General features: G+C 42.9%; 1 protein-coding gene across 2 annotated transcripts in view; it reads right to left on the bottom strand.

Moving 5' to 3' along the window:
• The window catches only part of SCRN1 (secernin 1), a 60188-nt gene extending 58112 nt beyond the window's left edge, over positions 1–2076 (bottom strand). The window contains exon 1 of one of the 2 annotated variants that reach the window (XM_059396653.1): positions 1794–2076. The gene's annotated coding sequence lies outside the window, so the exon portion shown is untranslated. Of the gene's footprint in view, positions 1–1625; positions 1748–1793 lie in introns of those variants that run through there. The other variant, XM_059396654.1, reaches the window with a different exon arrangement.
• Positions 2077–11854: the final 9778 nt, after the last annotated feature.

Below are 11854 nucleotides of genomic sequence, written 5' to 3'. Positions count from 1 at the left end.
TCCCATTCTTCCTAAATGAGAAGATGGCTGGCAGCACAGCAGTGAAACCACAAGGAAAAACTGTTTAAAAAAAAAAAATCCTAAAATGAGTCACCTTTCAAGAATTTATCATTCTCTGATGCCTGGGTGCTTGATCATGGAGCTGTATCAGGTCTTTCATTGAACTTGCTCTAAATACCTGGTAATTGTTATGTATTGTTCTTGGGTGATGTTTACACTAGACACTCAACCCTTTGAAGATCCACTGGTAGGTATAAAATAAACAGAAGTGAGTTATGCATCAAACAGACATAAGCAGCCACATAAATTGTCCATAGTTGAGCCTGGAGAAAAATTAGCTCAAAATCACAGAGAATTCTAATTAGGTCTTTGCACCAGCTTTCAATAAGTTAGAGAAGATAATTACAGCTCCCCAAACTTCCCACTTCACCTCCCCATGACCCTGCTGCCCCCTTAAAATCTAGCCTGCTGCAAGAATCACTCCCTACCCCTTAGGACCAGCTGCAGCAACACCCAGAAGAGCCTTCCCAGCAGCCTATATCCTCACCAAGGCTTAAGTCGGGGCAGCTGATGTGAGCTGTGGTCTCAACGGCTTCCGCCTGGCCCGACTTTTTCATGCTGCCATTTTGAATTAACATAGATTTCCTCTGCAACCCATGGCATCTTCTGGTCAGGCTGGGAACACAGTTGCACACACCCACACACACACAGCTGGGGAAGCTGGACACAAGTCTAATTCAAGACTAAATTGCAAGTCAGAATTAAACAGCAAATCCAGAAAGCCCATATGGAAAACCCTACCAAGTCAGTTTTGAGTCAGTGAATAACAGTTTCCTTAGATGCACTTGGGTTTAATGGACATTTTAAACCCCTAAATCCGAGTGCTCGTCAATTCTCTAAAAGTTGAAGCCTTCCCCCTGTTTTGCAGACCCCACCAGTCTCAGACCTCAGCAATGATGTCGCCAAATAATCAGCGCCCAGACCAACAAGCGAACCGAGGGCTGACCAGCTATTTCATAGCAGAAATGCTATCCTGGCGCCACGGCGTACCTGTCCTGACACCCCACCCCCAACTCCAAAGAACCGAGTGTGGCTGGGGGCGGGGGATGTCGTGTCAAGTCCTGCAGCCCGCTCAGACGACAGTAACAGCCGTTAAGGGGAGGGCAGTCCCCTGGACACGATTAGCGATCGCAAACCGGATGGACGTGGGCGCAGAGCCAGGTCAAGGACAGCGGGCCCCACCAGGCAGCCATGTTCGCGCTACCCGGGTAGCAGGTGCGCTACCTCCCGGGAAGGTGCCAGGCCCAACGCTGCCACCATCGAGCGAGCTGCGAACCCCGGGAACAGCCCAAGAGGTGGAGGGGTGGGGGTTCACAGGCACACACCCCAGCGGAGCAGCAACTTGGCTGCTAGTTAATGGAAACACAGAAAAAGCACCCGGAGGTCAGAGTAAAGGATGGGGTTGGGGTGTAGAGCGGGGAGACAGAGTCAAACCCGGCGGCAGTGCCCGCGCCTGGGGTGGGGCGTCCCTGTCCTGCGCCCCCTCAACCTCCTAGCTCGAGTCATCCGCACCCGGCCCGAGGCCACATCCCCATCCCCCCATCCCCCCAGAGTCCCCAGCTTGCCTGCCACCACCCGCCGGGTTTCAGCCCGGGCTCTGGCTACCCGCGGGTTCGAAGGGACAGGGGCCGGCAGCGAGGCACAGGGGACGACGATGGCGGACGCGGCTGAAACGCTCGAGGAGAAGCGGCGGCAGACGCCCCGCGCTCCCAGCCGTGCCCGCCGCGGCTCACCTGCCGGGCGGCGGGCTCCGGGCTCGGCTCTGCGGTGCTGATGCTGCGGCCGCCGAGGGTGCGGGTGCTGCCGCGGCGGCGATTACTGCGGCGACATCGGCGGCTGTAGCTGCAGTGGCGGAGGCGGCCGTCGGGCGCTTCCCCCTCCACAGACTCTGGGCGCTGGAGCCCGCCGCCCCCTGCGCACAGCTGGCCCGGATCACGTGACCGCGGGGCCCACCCCCGCCTCCCCAACCCGGGCCCCGGGGCCGCGCCGCACCCGCCGCGTCTGGGCGCGGGGGCTGCAGCGCCGCGCTCGGGCGGTAGGGGAGGGTGCTTGGGAGCAGGGGCCCGGCTGCGAGGGCGGCTGTCGCCGCAAAAAGTGGCTCGCTCTTGGCTCGATTTCAAGTTCTTGATTACGGCCGGGATTTCTGCTCTCTCGAAAGCGAGAACTCGGGCTGTACGGAGCCAGGCCGCACTCCCGCCGCGCGCACTCCGGAACTCCGCAGTGGGGTTGCTACGTGCGGCCTCAGTGCCTAAGCAAAATTTCCCCGCGGGAAAAACGTTTCCTGAACGTCGTGGACTCCCAGGTCCAAGCCGACTCCCTGGTTTTAAAGGTGCTGTCCTGCACCATGTTGCTAAGAGGGACCCTATGCTGGATATTTAGACATTGAAGCCAAAAGAGGTTAAGAACTTCGCCCAAGATTACACAGCAAATAGCAAAGCCAAGATTCCATACCTTGGGTTAATAAATACGCAGACAGGTGACAGGTGTGTTGATGCTGGCATCAAGGTCATTGATCAGGACATGACCATCTGTTACCAGATCACAGATTCTACCTCTAACAAACTGAGGAGAAAAGCCCAACTCAAAGGATATGAAGAGGTAGTTCACAAGAAAACAAACTCAGTACCACTCAGGCACATGAAAAGATATTCCGGTTCACTTAGCTGTTAATCAAATATACAAGGTAGCATTTTCCATCTATCAGATTAGCAAAAGTAAAAAATTTTATAGCCTCCACAGGGGACAATTTTGCATTATGTCCCCAAATAACAAATAAATATATAATCTTTGATCCACGGATTCCACTTCTGTAATTTATCCTATGTATATACTGATAGAGGTGTGAAGTGATGTGAGTACAAGGTCATCCATTGCTACATTATTTGTGCTAATGAAGACTGGAAGCCAATGTCCATCAATAAAGGACCATTAAGGAGTGCCTAGGTGGCTCAGTCGTTAAGCATCTGCCTCTGGCTCAGGTCATGATCCCAGCGCCCTGGGATAGAGCCCCATATCCTGCTTGTCAAGGATCCTGCTTCTCCCTCTCCAGCTTCCCTGTACTTGTGTTCCCTCTCTTGCTCTCTGTCATAAATAAATAAAAATCTTTAAAAGCATAAAAAAGTAATAATAAAAAATAAAGAACCGTTAAATATATTGCTACATATCATTACAATGGAATGTTATTCACCTATAAAAATTTTAAAATGGGAAGCTCTATCTCTGTGTACTGATATGAAAGATTCCCAACCCATACTAAGGGAGGTGAGGGGACAGAATCCTGTGTGTGTTACCATTTGTGGAGAAAAAAACAAGACCATACTCATATTTGCAAATGCATGGCATATCTTTGGAAGAATACAGAAAAAACTGTAATAATAAATGGCACCAGGAAGAATTGGGTGACAGAATTCAGGGGAGGAAAGGAGACTTTTCTTTCATGTCTTTTGAATGTTACCCCTGTGCTTGTGGTTTGCCACATGAGTGAATGGACAGTGGGAGAAGACTGAGGGGATCAGTGGAATACTGCAGGATGGAACAGTGGTCAGACACTCTTCAAGCACAAAAGGACCATATTGTGCAAATAGGCCAACCATGGAAAACATCCTTTTACTTTGAACCTATTTCTCCCTTTATGTTAGTGTAGGTCTTTGGTTTTCTGTTTTGTTTTTGGTTTTGGTTTTGTTTTGACACAGAGAGAGATCACAAGTCGGCAGAGAGAGAGGGAGAAGCAGGCTCCCCACTGAGCAGGGAGCCCGATGCAGGGGCTCGATCCCAGGACCCTGAGATCATGACCTGAGCCAAAGGCAGAGGCTTTAACCCACTGAGCCACCCAGGTGCCTGTTGTCTTTTTTTTTTTTTAAGACCAAATATAATTGGATCCTGCTTTTCATTCAGACACTCTTTGTGTTTTAGTTAGAGTGTTTAGAGCAGCAGCTCTTGACATTTGGCAATGTCTGGAGATAGTTTTGGTTGTCAAAATGGCAGAGGTAGGGGAGGTCTCTCCTGGTACCTAGTGCACGGAGGTGAGAAACGCTATTAACACCCTAGGACACAAAGCTCAGCCTCCCACACCAAGAGTTATCTGGCCCTAAATGTCAATAGTCCTGACATTGAGAAAATCTGGTTCAAACCATTGATTTTTAATGGAAATATCAACATGGTGGGTTATAAATATAACATCTTGATGCTTCCATTTGTTCCATCTGTTCTTCACTTCTCTGCCTCTTTTTCACTTTTTATTTGCCTTCTTTTGAAGACTTGAGGGTTTTTTTAGCACTCCATTTTATATCCATTGTAGATTTATTAATCATACTGTGAATTTTACTTTGGATAACTCTAGGATTTACAATATGCATCTTAAACCTTGCACTATCTACCTTCAAATAATATAATTTCAGGTATAGGGGTGCGTGGGTGGCTCAGTGGGTTAAAGCCTCTACCTTCAGCTCAGGTCATGATCCCAGGGTCCTGGAATCGAGCCCCGCATCAGACTCTCTGCGCAGCAGGGAGCCTGCTTCCTCCTCTCTCTCTCTCTCTCTCTCTGCCTGCCTCTGCCTACTTGTGATCTCTGTCTGTCAAATAAATAAATAAAATCTTAAAAAAAAAAAAAAAGGATGAGCTTGGCCCGTTTAGGGCTTGTTTATAAACTATTTAGGACAGGTCTAGGGTAGCTTTAACTCTAGGACTACTACAGCCCTTCGACCAAGGTATGACTCACACGGGGGCTCTAATAAATGTTCCATGGGATCCATAACGTGATCCCAGCTGGTAGAAACGTGAACAAGTCCCAGTTTTGTGTTAGATCTGAAAGTTGTGGAGGCCCAGTTCCCAATGGTTATTCTTTCCTCAACCTTGTGGAGATCCCTCTGCTGCAAGCAGAGACTGGTATTCAATCAATGACTAAAATGAAGATTTCTGAATTTCTTTTCCAGCTAGTTTTCTACAGAACCCTACCCTACAAACTCTAACTGCTTTGACCTTCCTGAACTCTGATCTCCGTTTCCTCAGCCCCACAAGACAACTGGGCTCTGTTTTGTTTCCCTTCTCTTTGCTGTGCATGGTTCAGGAATTGCCTCCAAGCAGAAAGCTGAGGTAATTGTTGGACTCATCTCATTTGTTTCCTTTCTCTTGAGAAATAGTCCTGTTATGCCTGCTGTCCAGTGTCTGACCCAAGTTGTCTCGTGTGCTTCGTTCCAGGTTTCTAGTTGCTTACAATAGGACAGCAAGTCTCATAGCAATTTTCCCTCATGGGCAACTTTGGAAGTCCAGGAACACTGATCTTACTGCCTGTAAGGAACCAAATGTACTGATATAGAATCAACTAGGCCCATTATTTTATAAACTATAAATGCATAGTTTACTTATAGAAGTTCTTCAACATGCCTAATTTAACAAGAGTCATTTATGGAACACCTGTACCAGGAACTGCATTTTTGCTACAAAGATGTAAAAGGTATGTCATAGGCTCTCCTCTCAGAAGACAGAGGCAAGGGAGGAAATTAATTAAGTATAAAGGTAATATATGCATATATGCTATGCTCCTGTCAGAGTGACCTAAGTGTTCTGCACAGATAAATCTGTTGATCTAGCGTACTGGGAACTGTGAACAAATGTGAAAGATGATCATAAATGAGGGTTATCCAAACAGAGACCATTAAAAAAAAATTATTGGGGCGCCTGGGTGGCTCAGTGGGTTAAAGCCTCTGCCTTCGGCTCAGGTCATGATCCCAGGGTCCTGGGATCGAGCCCCGCATCGGGCTGTCTGCTCCGTGGAGAGCCTGCTTCCTCTTCTCTCTCTCTCTGTCTGCCTCTCTGCCTACTTGTGATCTCTGTCTGTCAAATAAATAAATAAATAAATTCTTAAAAAAAAAAATTATTGATAACAATGTTGCCTTTTTTTTTTTTTTTTTTTTTTTAAAGCAGAACTGCTGTCTAAAGAACTCTACCCTGGGCAATGATTATGAGGAGCCGAAGTACATGAGTAATTGAGAAATGCCTTTAACACATTACTCATGGAGATATTTTCCACTTAGTGCTTCTTTTAGTGTATAATTGCAGCAGGGAGAAAAAGATCTGTCACTGGGCAGATCTCATGGGGATGAACAGCAGACAGTATTATGTGAATGAGACACTCACAAATGGGTAAGAAAGCCTGTGTAATTGCTTTGTATGTAATCTTATGAGAACCAAAGAAGCTGAGAGAAAAGCCATGGAAAAAGGAGAAAGAAAAGCACCAGTTAAGATTAGTCAGCCACCTGCCTTAATCCTATGACAACCATCTTTAAGAGGTTAGTGTTCTGAATTTGGTTACCATAGAAACAAACCTTTAGAATGCCCTTAAATCAATTTACAGAATTACTGCCCATATTGAGTATTGGCAACCCCAAGAGATCTTAAGTATTAAAATCTATTTATTTTTAGAATTTAAATGATCCATCAAGCCTTTTGAATATGTAATTAGATAGCTAGAATGGTTTACTGTAAGGATTTCTCAGATTGTCAGTTTTTCTTTACTGTGAATATAAAGAAAGAATTGAGCTTTAAGAATTATTAGGAAATTTCTAGAATAGGCAAATAGATAAAGTAGTTTGGTAGTCGCTTAAGGAGTTGGGGGGGGATTTCTTTTTAGTAAAAAAAAAGTTCGAAAATTAATTGTGATGGGAGCTCCTGGGGGGCTCAGTTTGTAAATGTCCAACTCTTGATCTCAACTCAGGTCTTGAACTCAGGGTCGTTGAGTTCAAGCGCTGAATTCAAAAATTACTTAAAAAGCTTTTGTAAAATGAATTGTGATGGTTGCACAACCCCGAGAGCACTAAAATTTATTGAACTGTAAAAAAATTACTGTTACATATTAATTTTAATTTTTAAAAAGTACCCTACCTAAAAAAAAAAAAAGACAACCATTGCACATTGCCCAGCTCAGAAGAAATAGGTCAATGACAGAGAGTGAATGAATACTTTTGAAGAATTATTGCCATAGTAATAACGTTAGGAAAAAGGAGTTCAAGGAGCAGAGGTGATTTACTGTTCAGTCTTAATGAGAGTAAAAATCAGTTAACTTAGTAGGCTGCCTTATTTTCTTAAAAATTGTAACACAGAAAACCTTGAATACTCATGCATGTGGAAAGAAAAACAAAGGCACATGACACTTCATAAAAGATTATTTATCTTATAAAATTTAGCCAAGGGGCACCTGGGTGACTCAGTGAGTTAAAGCCTTTGCCTTTGGCTCAGGTCATGGTCTTAGGGTCGTGGGATCGAGTCCCACATGGGGCTCTCTCCTCAACAGGGGGCCTGCTTCCTCCTCTCTCTCTGCCTACTTGTGATCTTTTTCTGTCAAATAAATGAATAAAATTTAGCCAATACAATATGTGGAAAAACAGGAGAGAATAATTATGCTGTGGGGAAATTTGACAATTGAAATAGGGATTTCATGGAAAGATCCTTTTTGCTCTTCTCTATTTTCCTGCAAGTAAAATGTTTCTTATTTTAAGGCACATTTCCTGTATTTATACTAGTCCTCTTCATGGTTATTCTAGAAAGTATTTTACCCATTTAATTTAGCTCCTAACTTAAGAGCTTAAAAAAATCTTAAACTTAAAAAAATCTAAACTGTCTCATGCAAAATGTGGTCTGTACAAAATAGCTGCACAGCAATTCAAGGAGATATGATCATAACAAGGGAAAAACCACCAGTATGTGGTTGAATGTTATAATACTTAGTCTCCTGCCCAGAGGTAAAATTATAATCAGTTATATTGACATAAAACACACTCGGGCAGAGGAAGTCCAACAAATGAGTGAGAAAGTGCTCTAAGAAATTGGAATTAAGGTCCAAAGGGTCTCCTTACCCTTACTTCATTTTTTATGATAATAAGAACTGTCCCTCAATGCCTCAATTCGCATCGTGTGTGGCCCTGTTTCTACTGCAACTGTTTATTGGACAGGAAATTACTTTTATCCTATAGCAGTGTGGAATTTTAAATTAAAGAAATGACTTGTAAATTCCCAGAAATCCCCAAGTGGGATATAGTTTAGCTGTTACTACAGACCAAGGGGACAGCATTCACTTTAGATTTTTAGAGTAAAACCTCAGCAAATATCCCATGCAATTTGTGTTTAGATCATAAAATAAAACTAATGTGAGTCTAGCTCCTAGGCACTTAGATTGGCTTTGTAAATGATCAGCTGACTCGTACTCACTGAAGTCATCCATTTTATGCCAGAGGCTTTATTAGTGGTACAAGAACACAGAGCACGGGTAAACAAAAGAATCTGTGGAGAGTACGCTAGGTGTTACAGATCTCTCGAATCTTCCAAATGTTTGTATTTGTTTCTTTTCCTCAACAATGACCTACGTATATCAAAATGAGTCACTTCATCACTTTAGTAAACCAAAGCTGAAGGGATTAAAAAAATTACTGTTGGTTTTATATGGAGAACTATTAGGAAATTTTACCTAAATTATAAGAGAAATATAGAAATGCAGGCAAAGCACAGAAAGATTCCAAACTGACCAAATGGAATTTTAGCTGCATGGTCAAGGCAAGTCTTCAGAGCGGGGAAATCATGTACTAGAGAGAGCATGTCAATTATTATCTTTGATACAAAACTGTATACATACATATATGCTTATGTATGTATATAGTATATATAATTTATTTATATGTATATATTATACACAGCACATAGTTTATACACTACACCTAAACACACATACATACACATATATTTATATTTTTAAGAGAATAGTTTTACTTTTTCCTATATCTCTTGACCATATATATTCTTCTCAAGGGATAGGCTATAGATAATTCTGAAAAAATAATATGGAACAATAATTTGGAAAGTCTGGGACTCTTTCCTCTCTTCTAGTAGGAAAGATGTTCACAAAAACATATTTACTAATGATCTAACTTTTTGCTGTAAGAATTCAGAGTCATAAAAAAATTTCCAACTCTGGAGGAAATACTATCTCCATACAACTTACCCTTTTGACTGTATGTTCAGTTTTTTTTTTCTTTTTTTTTTAAGATTTTGTTTATTTATTTGACAGAGAGAGATCACAAGTAGACAGAAAGGCAAGCAGAGAGGGGAGGGGGGGGAAAGCAGGCTCCCCGCTGAGCAGAGAGCCCGATGCGGGACTTGATCCCAGGACACTGAGATCATGACCTGAGCCGAAGGCAGCGGCTTAACCCACTGAGCCACCCAGGCGCCCCGACTGTATGTTCAGTTTTAGGCAGAATTAGTTGCCCCAGTGACCAACATTTTACAGAAGACCAAAAAAAAAAAAAAAGACTATTAAGAGAAAAATATCAGAGACTATATATTCAAGGGCAGGGAAATAGTTAATCGTCTCTCAAATTAAGATTCTTAGGCCACCAGTATCAGTATCATCTAGAAAGTGGGTTAAAATGAAGATTCATGGGCCCAATCCAAGGATTAATCAGAACCTCTGGGAAAGGGTTTAGGAATCTGGCTTTTTAACACATATTACATGCAATTCTGGTGTATACTAAATTTGAATGAATGCTACATTTCCGCAACATTTGGGAACCAGAGCATACCTCTCCTTGTATTTGAGGGTGGAACTATGAAACCAAGGTTCGTAAGGGTCTTTCTCTGCTGTCAGCCTGGAGCTGGAGGTAGCAGAGGCAGGGCTAAAAGCAAAGGCAAAACAATATTTTTTTCCAGATTTTTAAATTTAGAGCAAGAGTACAAGAGCATGGGGTGGAGGTGAGGGAGGCAGAGGGAGAGAATCTCAAGCAGACTCCCCACTGGGCAGGGAGTCCCAAGACCAGGACTTGATCCAGAGATCTTGACCTGAGCCGAAATCAAGAGTCTGACACTTAAGCCACCCCGAGCCCCAAAGCAAAACAATTCTTTTAAAAGATTTTATTTATTTATTTGTCAGAGGGAGAGAGAGAGCGCACAAGCAGGGGGAGTGGCAGGCAGAGCAGGCAGAGAGAGAAGCAGGTTCCCTAATGAGCAAGTAACGCGATGTGGGACTTGATCCCAGGACCCTGAAATCATGACCTGAGAGTCGAAGGCAGCCGCTTAACCAAATGAGCCACTGAGGTATTCCCAAAACAACATTTTAAAGACAGAAAAGAATTTACTTTCCAAGAAAGAATGTATGGATTTCATTGTACTAAAGGGATTATGCAAATTTTACTAAAAAGAATGCTACAAATATTAAGAGAAGTACTATAATTTTCATGTTTTCAAATGGGCATATGAATTTATAATCATGTTTGACATTTTAAATTTCAATTAAAAAAAAGTGGGTAAGAAACGAAAACAAAACAAAATAACCTCTTTGGGCAAGTGCTTCTGCATCTCTTGAAAATAAGTTCCTTGTTATTTTTTCTCAGGGTAACTATTACAATGATAATTTATTTTTTTTAATAGAAAGGTGAGAGATTCTCCCAAACACTCCACCAAGTCCCTTCTTCTCCTCTTGCAATTTCCAAACAACACTGAGAAATCACCCATACACTCAATTCAGTGGGGACAGATAGCATGCTGAAATCTTTTTTTTTTTTTTTTAAAGATTTTATTTATTTAACAGAGAGAGATCACAAGTAGGCAGAGAGGCAGGCAGAGAGAGAGGAGGAAGCAGGCTCCCCGCTGAGCAAAGAGCCCGATGCGGGGCTTGATCCCAGGACCCTGAGATCATGACCTGAGCTGAAGGCAGAGGCTTTAACCCACTGAGCCACCCAGGTGCCCCAGCATGCTGAAATCTTAAGAGCATTATAGATGTACAGAATATCCTATAAATCATGAATGAGTACAAATTCATTTCCACAAGTGAAGATTCAAATGGCTAATTCCCCATCTAAATCAGAAATCATTTTCTTATTATTTTTATGGCAACCCAGCATTTCATTTAATTACATAATGTATTTTTATAGTGCTCATTTACTCTCTGGGCATTAATTATAATGTCCATCTCTGACAAAATAAAATCCCAAACCAAAACAATAGTGATAACTACCACCAAAACCAAACAACTAAACAAAACCCAACACACACACTTTCTCCAGCAACAAATATTCACTAATAACTACTGCCTGTAATACTCAATATTAAATGCTTATTTCAAAACTATTTATTTTTTTAAAGATTTTATTTATTGTCCACAATAGCCAAACTATGGAAAGAACCTAGATGTCCATCAACAGATGAATGGATAAAGAAGATGTGGTGTATATACACAATGGACTACTATGCAGCCATCAAAAGAAATGAAATCTTGCCATTTGCGACAACATGGATGGAACTAGAGCGTATCATGCTTAGCGAAATAAGTCAAGCTGAGAAAGACAACTATCATATGATCTCCCTGATATGAGGAAGTGGTGATGCAACATGGGGGCTTAAGTGGGTAGGAGAAGAATCAATGAAACAAGATGGGATTGGGAGGGAGACAAACCATAAGTGACTCTTAATCTTACAAAACAAACTGAGGGTTGCTGGGGGGAGGGGGTTTGGGAGAAGGGGGTGGGATTATGGACATTGGGGAGGGTATGTGCTTTGGTGAGTGCTGTGAAGTGTGTAAACCTGGTGATTCACAGACCTGTACCCCTGGGGATAAAAATACATGTTTATAAAAAATAAAAAATTAAAAAAAAAAAGATTTTATTTATTTATTTGACAGAGAGAGAGGGAACACAAGTAGGCAGAGAGGCAGGCGGGGGGTGGAGGGGAGCAGGCTCCTTGCCAAGCAGAGAACCCCAGGTGGGGCTTGATCCCAGGACCCTGAGATCATGACCTGAGCCAAAGGCAGAGGCTC

Source organism: Mustela nigripes, chromosome 4 (assembly GCF_022355385.1).
Source record: "Mustela nigripes isolate SB6536 chromosome 4, MUSNIG.SB6536, whole genome shotgun sequence".
NCBI lineage: Eukaryota > Metazoa > Chordata > Mammalia > Carnivora > Mustelidae > Mustela > Mustela nigripes.
The sequence above is the reverse complement of the archived record's forward strand: the minus strand, read 5'-3'. Positions and strand labels throughout refer to the sequence as shown.